This window comes from Anguilla anguilla, chromosome 17, assembly GCF_013347855.1.
Source record: "Anguilla anguilla isolate fAngAng1 chromosome 17, fAngAng1.pri, whole genome shotgun sequence".
Taxonomy (NCBI): domain Eukaryota; kingdom Metazoa; phylum Chordata; class Actinopteri; order Anguilliformes; family Anguillidae; genus Anguilla; species Anguilla anguilla.
Window position 1 is genome coordinate 24,162,327 of NC_049217.1, and position 13,448 is coordinate 24,175,774.

At 53.2% G+C, this 13,448-nt stretch overlaps 1 protein-coding gene across 5 annotated transcripts in view; it reads left to right on the forward strand.

Annotated features, from left to right (window-relative positions):
- Positions 1 to 13,448, forward strand: part of cyth1a (cytohesin 1a) — a 68,816-nt gene that overhangs the window by 32,453 nt on the left and 22,915 nt on the right. Inside the window, exon 1 of one of the 5 annotated variants that reach the window (XM_035398361.1) lies at positions 8,536 to 8,555. The exons of the other annotated variants lie outside the window; for them this stretch is intronic. The gene's annotated coding sequence lies outside the window, so the exon portion shown is untranslated. Of the gene's footprint in view, positions 1 to 8,535; positions 8,556 to 13,448 lie in introns of those variants that run through there. 5 annotated transcript variants of the gene reach the window in all.

The following is a 13,448-nucleotide window of genomic DNA, read 5'->3' on the forward strand; positions in this document are numbered from 1 at the left end:
TTGCAAAAAGGCCTGTAATGTAGTTTTATGTTTTCTGCTTTCAAAGTATTTTTCACACAAATATATATTAAAATTGTATTATTATCTTTAAATCTTTGTGGCCAATGCCATCGATGAGATGCAGTTCAATTCGTATTAAATACAGAATTTGTTTAATTTAACAAGGACTGTGCACAGGTACATACCTCCCCCAGAATTAGCTATCAAGCTAAATTCTAGCTGTTGTCAGATGTCCTTTACTGTAGCTAACTAACAATTCCAGGCAGGGGTCTCCATGCTGTGATTGGGTGACCCACTGAGCGCTTCAGCACTTTTAAAGTTAGATACCCTGTAGATAATTACCCATTCTGTAAACAATAAGAACAGTGCTTTACAATCAAAATGTAATGCAGCTCAATAGACTCATACATGGTCCTGAGTGGCCTTGGGATTGTGTATAGCAATTTAGGCCTTAAAGTGAAAAGTGCAAAACGTTTACCAGCAGCTCAGTGCTTCAGAAATCATTCAGATAAAGCAGTGGTTCACAATTGTGCGCAAGTTAGGGGCCTTAGTGTAAGGTGCTAGTTCAGGATCTGGGAGTAAACAGATTGATTGCTAATTTGGTGTCTCCCACGTGGGGCAAATGCAGTTGTTCCCCTGAGCAAAGGCGCTCAGTGTGAATTGCCCTAGCAAGAGTAAACCGTATTAGAAAATGTAAACTGAAGTGTACGTACGCCTGGCTAAAGGCTACTGCACGCTAGCGCAGTAAATGATGTCATCTAATGAGGCTTTCAGAAATCTGCCACTTCCTGTTCAGTTCCTAAATCTGCGCCGGGGCGAAATCTGACCCGCTTATCGACGGGCGGCGAACCGATCGATCGGGCTTGGAGGTGACCCACATATCGCGCCGCGGTTCTGCCGGAGTCAGGCACGCTAGGGGGCGGGGCGCGCCCCCATCCTTCCCTTTCGGCCGTCTCGCGGATATTCCCACGCCGTTCCGGTGGGTCGGGTTTCCCTCCCTCTCTCTCTCCCGCTCGCCTTGGTTACCGAAGGATATGGCGAGCGCTGATCCCGGTCCGGGTTCACACGCTGTCCGGGGAAAGGTGCTGGAGGGGACTAGGTCACATGACCCTGGGCCCTACTGTTGAGATGAGGAAAATGGACGCAGTCATTGGTGGAAGAGGCTGGGTAGAATAGGAAAGTAAGGAAATGAAAGGATGTAATTTTGATTCCCAGGTAGGATAAAGCCCCTGTACTCTTGAACTGAATTGTTTCAGTATGCATGTGGCTGTGTAAATGGATACTGTGTACAAACAAAATGCAAAAGTCGGTCTGGATAAGTGCCCTTGAGATGCCTGTTGTTCTGCATCTCAAGGGCTCAAGCTAGCCTCTCTCGCAGTGACTGGAGGTACAGCCAGCCCTACATGCCCCCCAAAACCCCAAAATAAGTCCACGCTCCTCCCATCCAGCCCTCCCCTGAACATCGAGCTCTCTCGCGCTCTCTTGTCTCTGCGTGATTCTGTCTCGGGCGTGAGTCTGTGGAAACAGCTCGCCGTCTCCTGACACTCAGAACATGCAGGAATGCTGCAAGTTTCTGTTCACAGTGGTTTATGGCTAATGGTTATGTAATTGTGTGCTTGCGGAAGATGCCCATGTTGCGTGTCTAAGGTATGAATGTTGTTGTGAAATTGCATGCACAGTGCAATGTGTGTGAATATAAGGCCCGGCCTGGAAACTAGGCTGCAGTACTGTAAGTTTTTTTTTTTTACTGTAAGTTTTTTTTGTTTTTTGTTGCACATTTCTTCCCCTTCTCTATTTATCTCTCCATTCCTCTTTATGCCTCCCCCTCTTTCCCTTTATCTGTTTCCCCATGTCTGTCTTTTGCTTTACTTCTCTCTTCTGTCTCTTCTGTTTTTTTTTCTTGTTTTTCTTACCTCTGGTCTCTCTCCCCCCATCTTCTCCTTGCTCTTTGTCTTCCTTTCTCTGCCTCTTTTCTTTCCCCTTCCGTGCCTCTCTCTCTTCATCACTCATCTCTCTCCCTCCCTCTCTCATTCTTTATCTCTCTTTCTCTCCCCCCCTGCGGCCCAGAGCAGGTAGGGGCAGGTTCTCGTTCCCCTCGTGTTTGGGTAGAGGCGGTGGAGCGCTCATAAAATGGGAGGTTTCAGCTGCTGAAGCGAGCCGCACCTGCCCCACGCGTGGCCCTGTGCGGCCCGCACTGCCTGACTGCAGCTCTGTGCAGGACAGCTTCGGCTCACTCCCAATGCAAATCAGGCCACACGCCAGATAATGATCAAATTCCTGCACCCTTCAGGAACATCGTTTGCATGTTAAGCCTGTGGATATAACTGAGGTGAGGCATAAAGTGTGTGTGTGTGTCTGAGTGTGGTGTGGTGTGTATATGCTGTCTGTGTGTGTGTGTCTGTCTGTGTGTGTGAGTGTGGTGTGGTGTTTATACGCTGTGTGTATGTGTGCGTGTGCATGTGTGCGTGCGTGTCTGAGCGTGGTGTGGTGTGATGTGTATACGCTGTGTGTGTGTGTGAGCGTGGTGTGGTGTGATGTGTATGCGCTGTGTGTGTGTGTGAGCGTGGTGTGGTGTGATGTGTATGCGCTGTGTGTGTGTGTGTCTGTCTGTGTGTGTGAGCGTGGTGTGGTGTGATGTTTATGCGCTGTGTGTGTGTCTGTGTGTGTGAGCGTGGTGTGGTGTGATGTGTATGCGCTGTGTGTGTGTGTGTGTGTGTGTGTGTGAACGTGCTGGTGTGAGTGCAGGGGCTCTTTTTTGAGTGCTACCCAGGCCTGCACACTCCCTGGTCTGTGTGTGGGGCCTGCACACTCCCTGGTCTGTGTATGGGGGCTGGCCCTCCCTGGTCTGTGTATGGGGCCTGCACACTCCCTGGTCTGTGTGTGGGGGCTGGCACTCCCTGGTCTGTGTATGGGGGCTGGCACTCCCTGGTCTGTGTGTGGGGGCTGGCACTCCCTGGTCTGTGTATGGGGCCTGCACACTCCCTGGTCTGTGTGTGGGGGCTGCACACTCCCTGGTCTGTGTATGGGGGCTGGCACTCCCTGGTCTGTTTATGGGGGCTGGCACTCCCTGGTCTGTTTATGGGGGCTGGCACTCCCTGGTCTGTGCCTGGGGGCTGGCACTCCCTGGTCTCTGTATGGGGGCTGGCACTCCCTGGTCTGTGTATGGGGGCTGGCACTCCCTGGTCTGTGTATGGGGGCTGGCACTCCCTGGTCTGTTTATGGGGGCTGGCACTCCCTGGTCTGTGTATGGGGGCTGGCACTCCCTGGTCTGTGTGTGGGGGCTGGCACTCCCTGGTCTGTGTGTGGGGGCTGGCACTCCCTGGTCTGTGTGTGGGGGCTGTCACTCCCTGGTCTGTGTGTGGGGGCTGTCACTCCCTGGTCTGTGTGTGGGGGCTGGCACTCCCTGGTCTCTGTATGGGGGCTGGCACTCCCTGGTCTGTGTGTGGGGGCTGGCACTCCCTGGTCTGTGTATGGGGGCTGGCACTCCCTGGTCTGTGTATGGGGGCTGGCAGGCCGGGTTGTTGATTTCATTCTGTCGCCTGGCCTGCGGGCTCCTCTTGTTCTGCGTGTGCGGTTCAGTCTAAGGGCCGCACCTTTGCACCTGCTTTTGTTTTCCATTAGAGGAGCAAAAGGCTGGGGCGTGCTCTCGCCCTACAGTAAATCCTCTCCACTGCCTGCTGAGGTTAAACCTGTCCTGCATGTCTCTGAGAAACTCATCATCCCCTGCTGTTATTGCTCAGCCTTTCAGTATCAGAACAGAGTTCATCAGGCCTTAGACGCAGAAACCATGCAGAGAGCCTTTATGGAGCTGCCTTACTAATGATCAGTAACTGTATTTAGGAAAGGTCTGCTGAGGCTAAGTGATTCAAACGGCGTTTGTTTGTTGATGATGGCACTTGTGCCCAAATGTTTGTATTTGTTTGCCTGGTCTTTGCGCACCTTTGTTTTTAAACCAATATATATATACCAATATAATCTGTAATTACAACCGAAGTTGGATTCAACTTGTTTTATAGTATCTTTTCACCTGGGCCTTTTGGTGTTTTATTTGGGCCTTCACTGTGAAAACAGGCTGCAGGAGAGACTGTTGCTCAGCACCACGAGTAAGAAATGGCTCTTTATCCACAGTTCAGCTTTGATATACAGCAACCAGGCATAGCAGGCAGGTGAGCTTTTGGTGCTGAAGGGCTGAGGTAAAGTTCTGAAGTCAAACGAGGAGAATTTGCAGCGGAGTGTGTGTGAGCGTGAGTGTGGGTGCACGTGAGCGTGGGTGCACATGCGTGTGCAGTTACAGAAGGGGGGTGGGGTGGGGTGGGGTGAGTAGGTTCACTGCGGAGATTGTTTGCCCGCTGATGCTCTTTCAACCGCAGTTGCCATGGGAACACGGTTACGCTCTCCGCTGTGATATCCTGTGACACTGGCACTTTCGGTGTTCTGCTGACCGCGCAGAAATTGGGGAGCGGCCCAGAGTTCTGTGTGGCCGTCTTGACGTCCTCTCGCAGCTCCGCCCAGAGCTGTGAGAAAGCGCTTCGACAGGAAGCCGCGGCCTCTGCCATCGGCCCAGCAGGAAGTACGCTCCCGTCCCACTTCCTGCCTCTCTCGCCCGCTCTGCGACTCCACCCAGGGACACGCTGTCGGGTGCCATCTCTCAGGAGGCGGGGCCTGTCGATGTGCGTTTTTCGTGTGTTTTTCGTGTGAAGGACAGATTGTTGTTCTGGTTACCGTACGGGCTGAGCTTCCTGTGAAATGTTTGTATAATCATGTGATTTCTCTGGTGTAGCGAGGTGGTGACGGTCTTGCAGTTGCCAGGAGACCTGCTTTTGGTGAAGGTGTCAGGCTCCTGACCCAGAGCCAGGTTCACGGGAATGAATGATGACTCCCCGTCTGTCCAGATTGACCCTGATAACACCCGGGTGCTTTGGTCGCCTTCCATCCGGTGCTAAAGATAAGAATTGTATGAATTTATGAAATCTGTCATTTCAGTTTCTCTAAATCGTATTATCGCACACTTTACCAAGATTGCCATCTCACTGTTGTATGGAAAAAAACAGCGACTGATCATTGCAGTTCTGTTTAGAATCGCATACAGTTTATCTTTACAGAGTTTGATGGCTCTTCTTTTGAGTTCTGACAGTGGGTTAGAGGCTTCTGGCTGTGCGTCGCATCAAAACTCCTTAGCAACATGCTCTAAAATCAGAGAACGCTTTCATCCGCGTCCTCTCTGTGTATCTCACACTCGCGCCAATGCTGCACACGTAATGCAGAAAATGTGTGAGCCATGTGGAGCAGCAAGCCAGGGCCCCACAGTGTAAAAGGTGAACCGCGCACAACCACGAACACGTTTTACCGGTGAGCACCGTGTCCTGTCTGTTGGTGTGTGAGTGTGTGCGACACAGACACCATGTCACTGCAGAGCTGGGCCTCCGTGGCTGCTCGTGTGGAGAGGCTGTAGAGATATAAATGTGTATGTGAAGAGACAGGAAACGTGTATTCTCACCTCAGGGTGGAGGTGTTTATATAGAGTGTGTGTGTGTGTGTGTATGCGCACATGCATTATATGTAGCTGAGAAATGTTGATTATAATATAGTTTGCATGTGCATATACATCTCTCAGAGTGTGTGTTCATGTAGCATATGTGGTGTGTGTGTGTGTGTGTATGTGTGGAATGTGTGGAAGAGAGGGACAGAGAGGGAGATGAAAAGTGCTTTTGTGTGTGCGTTCGCATGGTCACAGGATGTTTTCTCAGCACAGCTATGTCCCTGTTTGTGTAGAGCAGAGGCCTACGGCCCCCCCCCCCCGCCTCCCACCCCAGGTCTGGATCCCCCAAAAGCCCCGTAAGCAGCTCTTAAAAACACTTTCTCCCACCCCGGCCCCAAACTGCTGACCCCCAGGGGACTCACAGCCCCACAGGGTTAGCCAGCGCATGGGCAAGGGACCGTGTGAAAGTGTAAGTCCCTCCCCACTCGCACGGTAACGTTGGGTTAACCAGCGTACGGACAAGGGACCGTATCAAAAGTTCAATCTAACTTCTAAACCCATTCAAAGGAATCATTTTAGGAGCCATAATGAATAATCTGGGTGGTTCTCACATTTTCGAACACCCGCTATTTGAGAGTAGGGGTATTTAGAGACAGCACTGTCTGGTGAATTGCCAGTGTCGGGGAGGTGAGGGGGGCGTCAGAAGCTTGCGGATGAAAGTAGCTGGCTGGCCTCGAGTCAGTAACCGGCCCTTCGGCTGCCAGCTGGCACTTGGGCAGCGCCCAGCTTAGCGCTGCACTCTGGACTTAAATCATGTGACTTGCTGTGAATTATAGGTAGTGTTGTTTTTTTGTTTTTTTACAATGGTCCCGGCCTACAAAAGAAAGAAAAAAAACTGTGAACCGAACAAAAACGATTGCGCGCGGCGCTGGGCCCCGAGTCATGGCCCATGTTTCCTCTGGCTGTGGGACAGGGCGTTACGGAAATGAGCGCAACCGTTTCCCGTAACGCAGGTGTGACTCCGCCCCCCACGCTCGCGGCTTCGCCAGAACAGCTGCCGCAGACGGCGGGAGGGGCCTTTTTGACCTTTAGCGGGAAGACCAGCAGCTGGACACACAGTGGATGACTAACCTTTCCCCATTGGCCGTTGCCTGTGACACGGGCACGAAGTTCACCCGGTTCCCCAGAGGGGGCAGCGTGGGGCCGGTAGAGTAGACTGTGTGCGCCGTCGTTAAGGTTCCCTCCAGGAACAGCCCGCCCCGTTCAGCCCTGGTTCTGCGCTCGCTCGAGACGGTGTCGCAGGAGGGGCGGCCACGGTTCGGGGTCGAAACGGGATCCCATCGGAATCTCGGAGCGGCGTCGCCTCGCGGCGCTGTTTGCTTTGGGGCAGGGTCGTGTTTACTCTGCTTCCTCTCGCTCGCTCTGAGGAATTCTGGGATTCCGGTCCGGGCGGGGGTGGAGCAGTGTCCCTGAGGGTCGTGCAGGATTCCTGAGCAGCCCGGCGACCCAGCGCGGCCGGTCGTGTGACTCAGCCTGTGATTCAGGGAGCTGATGTGACACACGCTCAGCTCACCGTTCACACGTGTTCTCTTCTCTTAAATAGTTTTTTTTTTTTATAGCTCTGTCGGCGTCACTGAAAATATTGTGTTAAAACGTAGAACGTTGCTAAAATAGGAAAATGATAATTATGACTGTATGGTGATAATCAGTTGTTAATTAAATTAGAAGATAGACGACCAAATATCATGTTGTCAGTCGTATGAATAATATTTCTGTGCTTTAGTGTTTTATGCTCTGCGGGGCCATATGGTGCCTTCTGGGATCTTGTGTCTTGTATATCTTGACTCATTAATGCTGAGTCACTCTCTTGGCTCTATGGACAGAGATTTAATATTCCCAGGCATGCCCCCCAATAACCCTCCCCCCCCCACACACACACACACACACACACACACACTCACTGGTGTGAGCATTGCTGCGTCATGAGGGCTGGCCGGGGATGAGGCGGTGTCCCTTAAGAGGAGAGGCGGGAAAGGTGCAGTGCAGTATGGGACGTGCTCAAGTCCCACCAGCGTGTCAGTGGGGTGCAGTGGTTAGTGAAGTGGGTTTAGGTGGGTGGGTTCCATTCCCAAGATTGACACTGCGGCTGTATACCCCTGATTCCTGAATGCAACCTGCGTCATTTGAAAGAGGAGGGAACGTGCGGTGTCATTTTAAGGAAATGGACAATGTAATGCCGTTGTGAAACTCTTCTAGTTAATCGTGTGTTTCTGGCGAGTTTATGGCATCAGAGGGAAAAAGTGTTGGGCTCTCGGAAGCCGTGGCTTTACAGGAAGTCAGCCCGGGGGGGGTCCTCTGCAGGCGGAAATGGAACGCCCCTGTGATGGCCTGTCCCTCCACCCACCTCCACCCCCGCCAAACCTCATGGGAGCTGGACAGCCAGTCGGAAAGCTGAGCGCCTGCACATGTCCAGATTAGGTTGTGCAACCATCTGAGAGACAGAGAGAGAGAGAAACAGAAATCAGTTACACATTATTAATATTTGTTAGACTGTTAAATAGTTTTGTTGTACAATTAGCAATATGTGCTTTGGCAAGTATGTGAGAGAGAGAATGAGTGGGTGAAGGAACAGAGTTTGGCCAGTAGATGGTGCCTCTGTGACAGTGACATTACTGAGAGAGAGGGAGAGAGAGCCTGGGAGAGAGAGAGGGGGGTTGCTCTCCAGATGTAGCTGAGTATCGGGAGCAGGCTGGGTAGTGTGCGTTTGGGACTGACAGCGCTGTGGACGCCGGCTCCATCTCTCTCGCTCTCTCTCTCTCTCTCTCCGCGTCACCGGAGCAGCTCGCTCGCCCGCCCGCCCACCCGCCCGTTTCCTCTCTCCGGTTCCGCGCGCGCGCTTGGATTCCCGCGGCCTCTTAGCGGGAACGGCGGGAAGAGCTGTGCGGCTCGGAAGCCCGAGGACCGGGAGGAACGCGAGGAGGAGGAGGAGGAGGAGGAGAAGGGAGAGAGAACAGGAAGGAGGAAGACCTCGGTCAACCGACCCGCGTCGTACTGGCAGGGTACGGTCGGGAGACGGGTACGGCCGCTCGGACGCCCCCCCCCCCCCCCCCCCCCCCCCTCGTTAAAGCCGGTTTAGAGGTCTGTGCTGGAAAGGAGCTTATCGGGGCGGCGCCTGCAGCGCGGAGCCGCCGGGGAGTTTGGGTGCTGCTCGTCATCGGGCCGAGGCGCTGCGGTGACCCGAGCGCGGTTCTGCGTGAGTAAACGGACCGCGTCTACGCGCGGCGCCTTTTTTTCCCTAGCGTCTCAGCGGCTGCGCTGAGCACTTTTACGATTGACGAGTCTCGTTCGCCCGGTCGCTCTCGCACGCTTGCTCGCTCACCGGCGTGGAGAGCGGCTCCCCGCGCTGGGACCCGGGTTCGGTTCCTCACTGACGTGGGCGTCGGGGGCAACGGTAGGTGTTCCGTGACGCGCGGGCGTGACACGTGCGGCGCGGCGAAGGCATGTTTTTAGCGTGTGCGCGCACGTGCTTCTGTGCGCGTGTGCACGTGGTCTGTCTCTGTGTGTAATTGTGCGTGTATTCTGTGCTTGAGCCTCCATGGCTGAAAGAATAATGTGTGCGTTTGAGTGTTTGCTGACATGCCTGTGTCATTTACTCACTGGCGTGTAGAGTCCCTGTGGCATGGAGTAATTTATAGAGACCGAGAGACAGAGAGGGAGTCAGAGAGAGAGAGAAAGAAAGAGAGAGAGAGAGCTTGATTAACGTAACGTTTGTTAGTAACGCTGATGTTCTCCACTGTATGTTGCTCTGGATCAAGTGACAGAACTGTAAGATAATGTAAAGTGCTGTAGCCATGTGCCAATGCTGTCTAGCAAAGGTTTCCTGTGGCTTGGGTTATAGGATCTGCTCCTTAAGCATAAAACGGGGCAGTCCATTTGGGTGAACTGGGCTGTGTGTCCTGCAGAATTATTTTCCTGACTGTGGACGGCCATTTGTGTTTGTCTGGTAAGGAAAACATGTGGGTGAGTGGTAGGGTTTAGAAGAGAGCGCAGGGATCACACTTTAGCTTATCAGTAGCACTGAAGCCACTCCGAGGCTCACTGCACATGTGCAGTGCAGCTATCTAGTAACTGTGACAGCTACTACTTGTGAGCACTATTTGCCTTTGCTGTGGTGTGTCCTGTATTCCATCTGTGATTGTAATGAAAAGGTAATGTGGTGCCAGAGTGGTGTAGTGGGCAAGGAACTGGACATGTAGCCTAAAATTGCAGGTTTGATTGTCCCAGGTAGGAAACTGCTGTTTTACCTTTGGTAAGCAAGGCACGTAATATCAGTTGCTTCAGTATTTATCCAGCTGTGTAAATGGATTGGGTGTAAGAAATGCAAATAAGTTTTGCAAGCTGTTCTGGATAAGTGTGTCTGTTAAATGCCATTAATGTGAAGCATTGCAAAGCACTAATAAACTGTTAGCTAATACTGTGCTAAACAGTCCTTCCACTCACTTAGCTTTGAAAGGGGCTTCAAAAGCTGGAAAATAATTTCCGGTAAATAAATGCAGATTATCGGGGGAACCCCTCTTCTGGCCTTTGTTGTAGAAGGTCCTAGATGTCGGGCGCACAAAGGAGGCTCTGATCTTCCGTGCTTCGTTGTGTTCCCCTGCCAGGAGTCCTACGCCTCCTTTACAGAGCGCACCTCCTCCCCCTCAGGTCGCCCTGCGGCCGGGGGGGGGCGGGGGGGGCGTCCGAGGTCTCGCTGAATGGCGCATTGTGCTGCTCCTCTCCCCCCGTGTGACCCTGCCACGTCTGTGGGAGGAATGTGCGTGGTGCTGTGTTCGGGACAGGGTTCAGAGGTCAGGGGTCACTGGGCTGGAGGTGACTGCTGCGGCCAGGTCTGTACCTTGACCGGGACGGGCGTTCCCGACCCCCGGGGATTCAAATCAAAATAACCCTCCTCATGCGTGGCAGTCTGAGCCGGGCCTGGTTTAGCCTGGCTAACTGAAGCCAGGTTAGCCCGGGCTGGAGTGGAAGGCGGCTAATGGCGCTATGTTAGCCTGCACATGGAGAAGCCTGTATGGGGTCAGAGCGTCATCTGCGTCTCTGACCATCCCTACCCCGGCTGCTTCTGTCCCCTGCTTAAATGTGCCCCCGTGTGTTTGAATGTTCTGCCAGACACAGCTTAAAGCCAGAACTTCCTGTGCTCCCTCTTTAGGGGAATCCTAGGATCTGTAAACCTTTTTGAGATTGGAGTTCGAACCGTGAGCATTTAAAGAGGCTACATTTGTGTGCCAATGGATTTATGTCCGCATTTCAGAGCGTATTTCATCCACCGTCTCATAGCATGCCGGAGAATCCCAGGAGAGAGCGTCACCTGTCCGAAAACATGTCTTAAGGAAGGGTTATCAGGGCATGTGAGAGAGGGTGTCATGGAAACGACCCCCCCGGTTTTCTCACCCTGCAGTGTGATGTCAGCTCTTCCTCTCCAATCACTGGTGGTTTAAACGGATGAAAGTGATCTGGAAAGACTGATGACACGGTGCAGGCGTAAAGAACAAGATGACCTCACTTGCGCTTGTCATTGGTGAAGGATAGAAGGGGGATGATTTTAACAATGTGGTGGGATTTGAAATTCAGAAAATAATTAGAGAATGGATAGCCAATCAGAAGGCTGCTCTGATGTCCGCAGGCTTCTGTTCCAACCTCTTAGCCAGGCTGGCCTTTTCTCGGGGGTTAAAGGTCCAGTTGATCTAGAATATCCACCATGTCCGTGAATGTTTTAGAGGGGGGCCGTGTGGTGTCGGAGTGGGCGAGCTGTGCAGAGGCAGGCTGGGACGCAGCGATGCTATCTGCTGTCCGCTATCCGCCATCTTCCCGTCCTTCACCGCCCCGCCCCCCGGCTCCCAAAACACCCGCTCCTTCCTGTTTACTTACCGCCCGGGACTGCGCCCCTCTGTAGAGACGAGGGAGGAGAGGGAGGAAGGGAGGGATGAGAGAGGGAAGTGAGGTAGGGAAGGAGAGGGGGGGAGGGGGTGGGGTGGCAGTGAGGTGGTTGAATTCTCCAGGGTCACTGTAAGTGCGGAGGAGTTTCTCTCTCTGGCCTCACGCTGCCCTGTTCTGTCCTTAAGAGGATCAGACCCCTCCGCCCCGGCCTAATCCTGTTACCCCCTCTGCTGGTCCACTGACCCCCCCCCAATCGCAGTCAGAGGCTGATGGAGCTGGGGTGGGGGGAGGCAGAGTGGCGGTCCTGGCGGGTAAGGGGCCCAAAACGCTGTCTCTCCTTTCCTGCCCCCACCCAGAGACATTACCATGACTGCAAATGTTCCCGTTAAGGATTTAGGGGCAGGGCGGGGCAGCGCCGGGCACACACACACAGGAGCGCGGTAGTGCGTGCATGCACACACTCTTGTTTTCGGTGTTCAGTCGTTTGGTTTCGTGTGGGCAGGAGTGAATTGGGGTCAGATCGTTTGAGAGATTGCGGGGATGTCTGAGGACTTGTCGGTAAAGGCTGGCCCAAAACCTAGATTCCAGCCCGCCTGCTGCCATGGTGGTTGTCTGTCCCCTTTTCCCACATCGCACGCCAACCCTCCCTTTCCCCCAGAAACACAGCCCTACACCCCCCCACAAACACACCACCCCCAACCCCCCCCCCCCCCACTCAGAAACACAGCCCTACACCCCCCATAAACACACCACCCCCAACCCCCCCCCCACTCAGAAACACAGCCCTACTCCGCCCCCACACACACACCACCCCCAACCCCCCCCCCCCACTCAGAAACACAGCCCTACACCGCCCCGTAAACACACCACCCCAAAGCCCCCCTCCTGCCCCCCAGACACGCTCTGCCCCCCCTCCTCCCACAGCACCATCACGCACTCCCTCTCAGAACCCCGTCTCCCCTCCAGAACCTCCCGGTCTGGTACAGGGGAGCCCCTGGGTTTGCTGTTTGTAACGAGCGCTGTCTTTGAGGAGGAGAGAGAAACAAGGTCTCCACGGCAACGAGAGCCAGCCCCTTGGTGGTTGTGCGTGTGTTTAAATAGCAGGAGGGATGTTGTGAAATTCTGAGGTCGTCTTTTCTAAGAAAACAAAGAGAACTCCCACACCTCGCCCCTTTTATTTTTGCTGTTTTTGGGGAGGTGGGGGGGGGGGGATTACAACGTAAATTGCAGAAATTTTTTCTGCAGTTCCGCCCAGACGAGAAACGGTTTCTCGCTTTCCCAGAATGCCTTCCCCCCACCCACAGAACGCATGTGAGGGAGAGCACTGGCTCGGGTGTGCGAGGAGAGAGAATGCAGACAGCAGAAGGACTGGAGAGAGATCGGTCTGAAGCATGATGTGAGAGTTAAAACCCTGACCACATTGAAAGGGTCCAGTCTGAACTACACTGAGAGAATCTAGAGTGAACCACATTGACCAAATGACCGAAGTGTTATGTGAGGTGAGAAAATCTGAAGCACACTTCTAGTGAACGGCAGTCCACTCTAAACCTCTTCTGGATGGTGTGAAAAAGAGAGAGACTAGCCTAAAGCTCTTCAGTAAAGGGAGGGTCCAGACTAAATCATGCCAGGAAAGAGAGGGACTCTATTCCAGAGACAGACAGAGAGAGAGAGAGAGAGAGAGAGATAGTCTAGTCTAGTCCAGTCCAAAGCAGAAGAGAGTCTAGACCAAAGGTTCCAAAACTCAGTCTAGGAGAACCCACTGTGTATGCTTGAAAAACCACTGGTCTGGACTGAAGTGAGGAGGAGGAGATGGAGAGTCTGGAGACTAAAGTGAGGAGGAGATGGAGAGTCTGGAGACTAAAGTGAGATGGAGGAGATGGAGAGTCTAGAGGCTGAAGTGAGGAGGAGATGGAGAGTCTAGAGACTAAAGTGAGACAGAGGAGATGGCGAGTCTACAGACTAAAGTGAGACGGAGGAGATGGAGAGTCTGGAGACTAAAGTGAGACAGAGGAGATGGAGAGTCTGGAGACTAAAG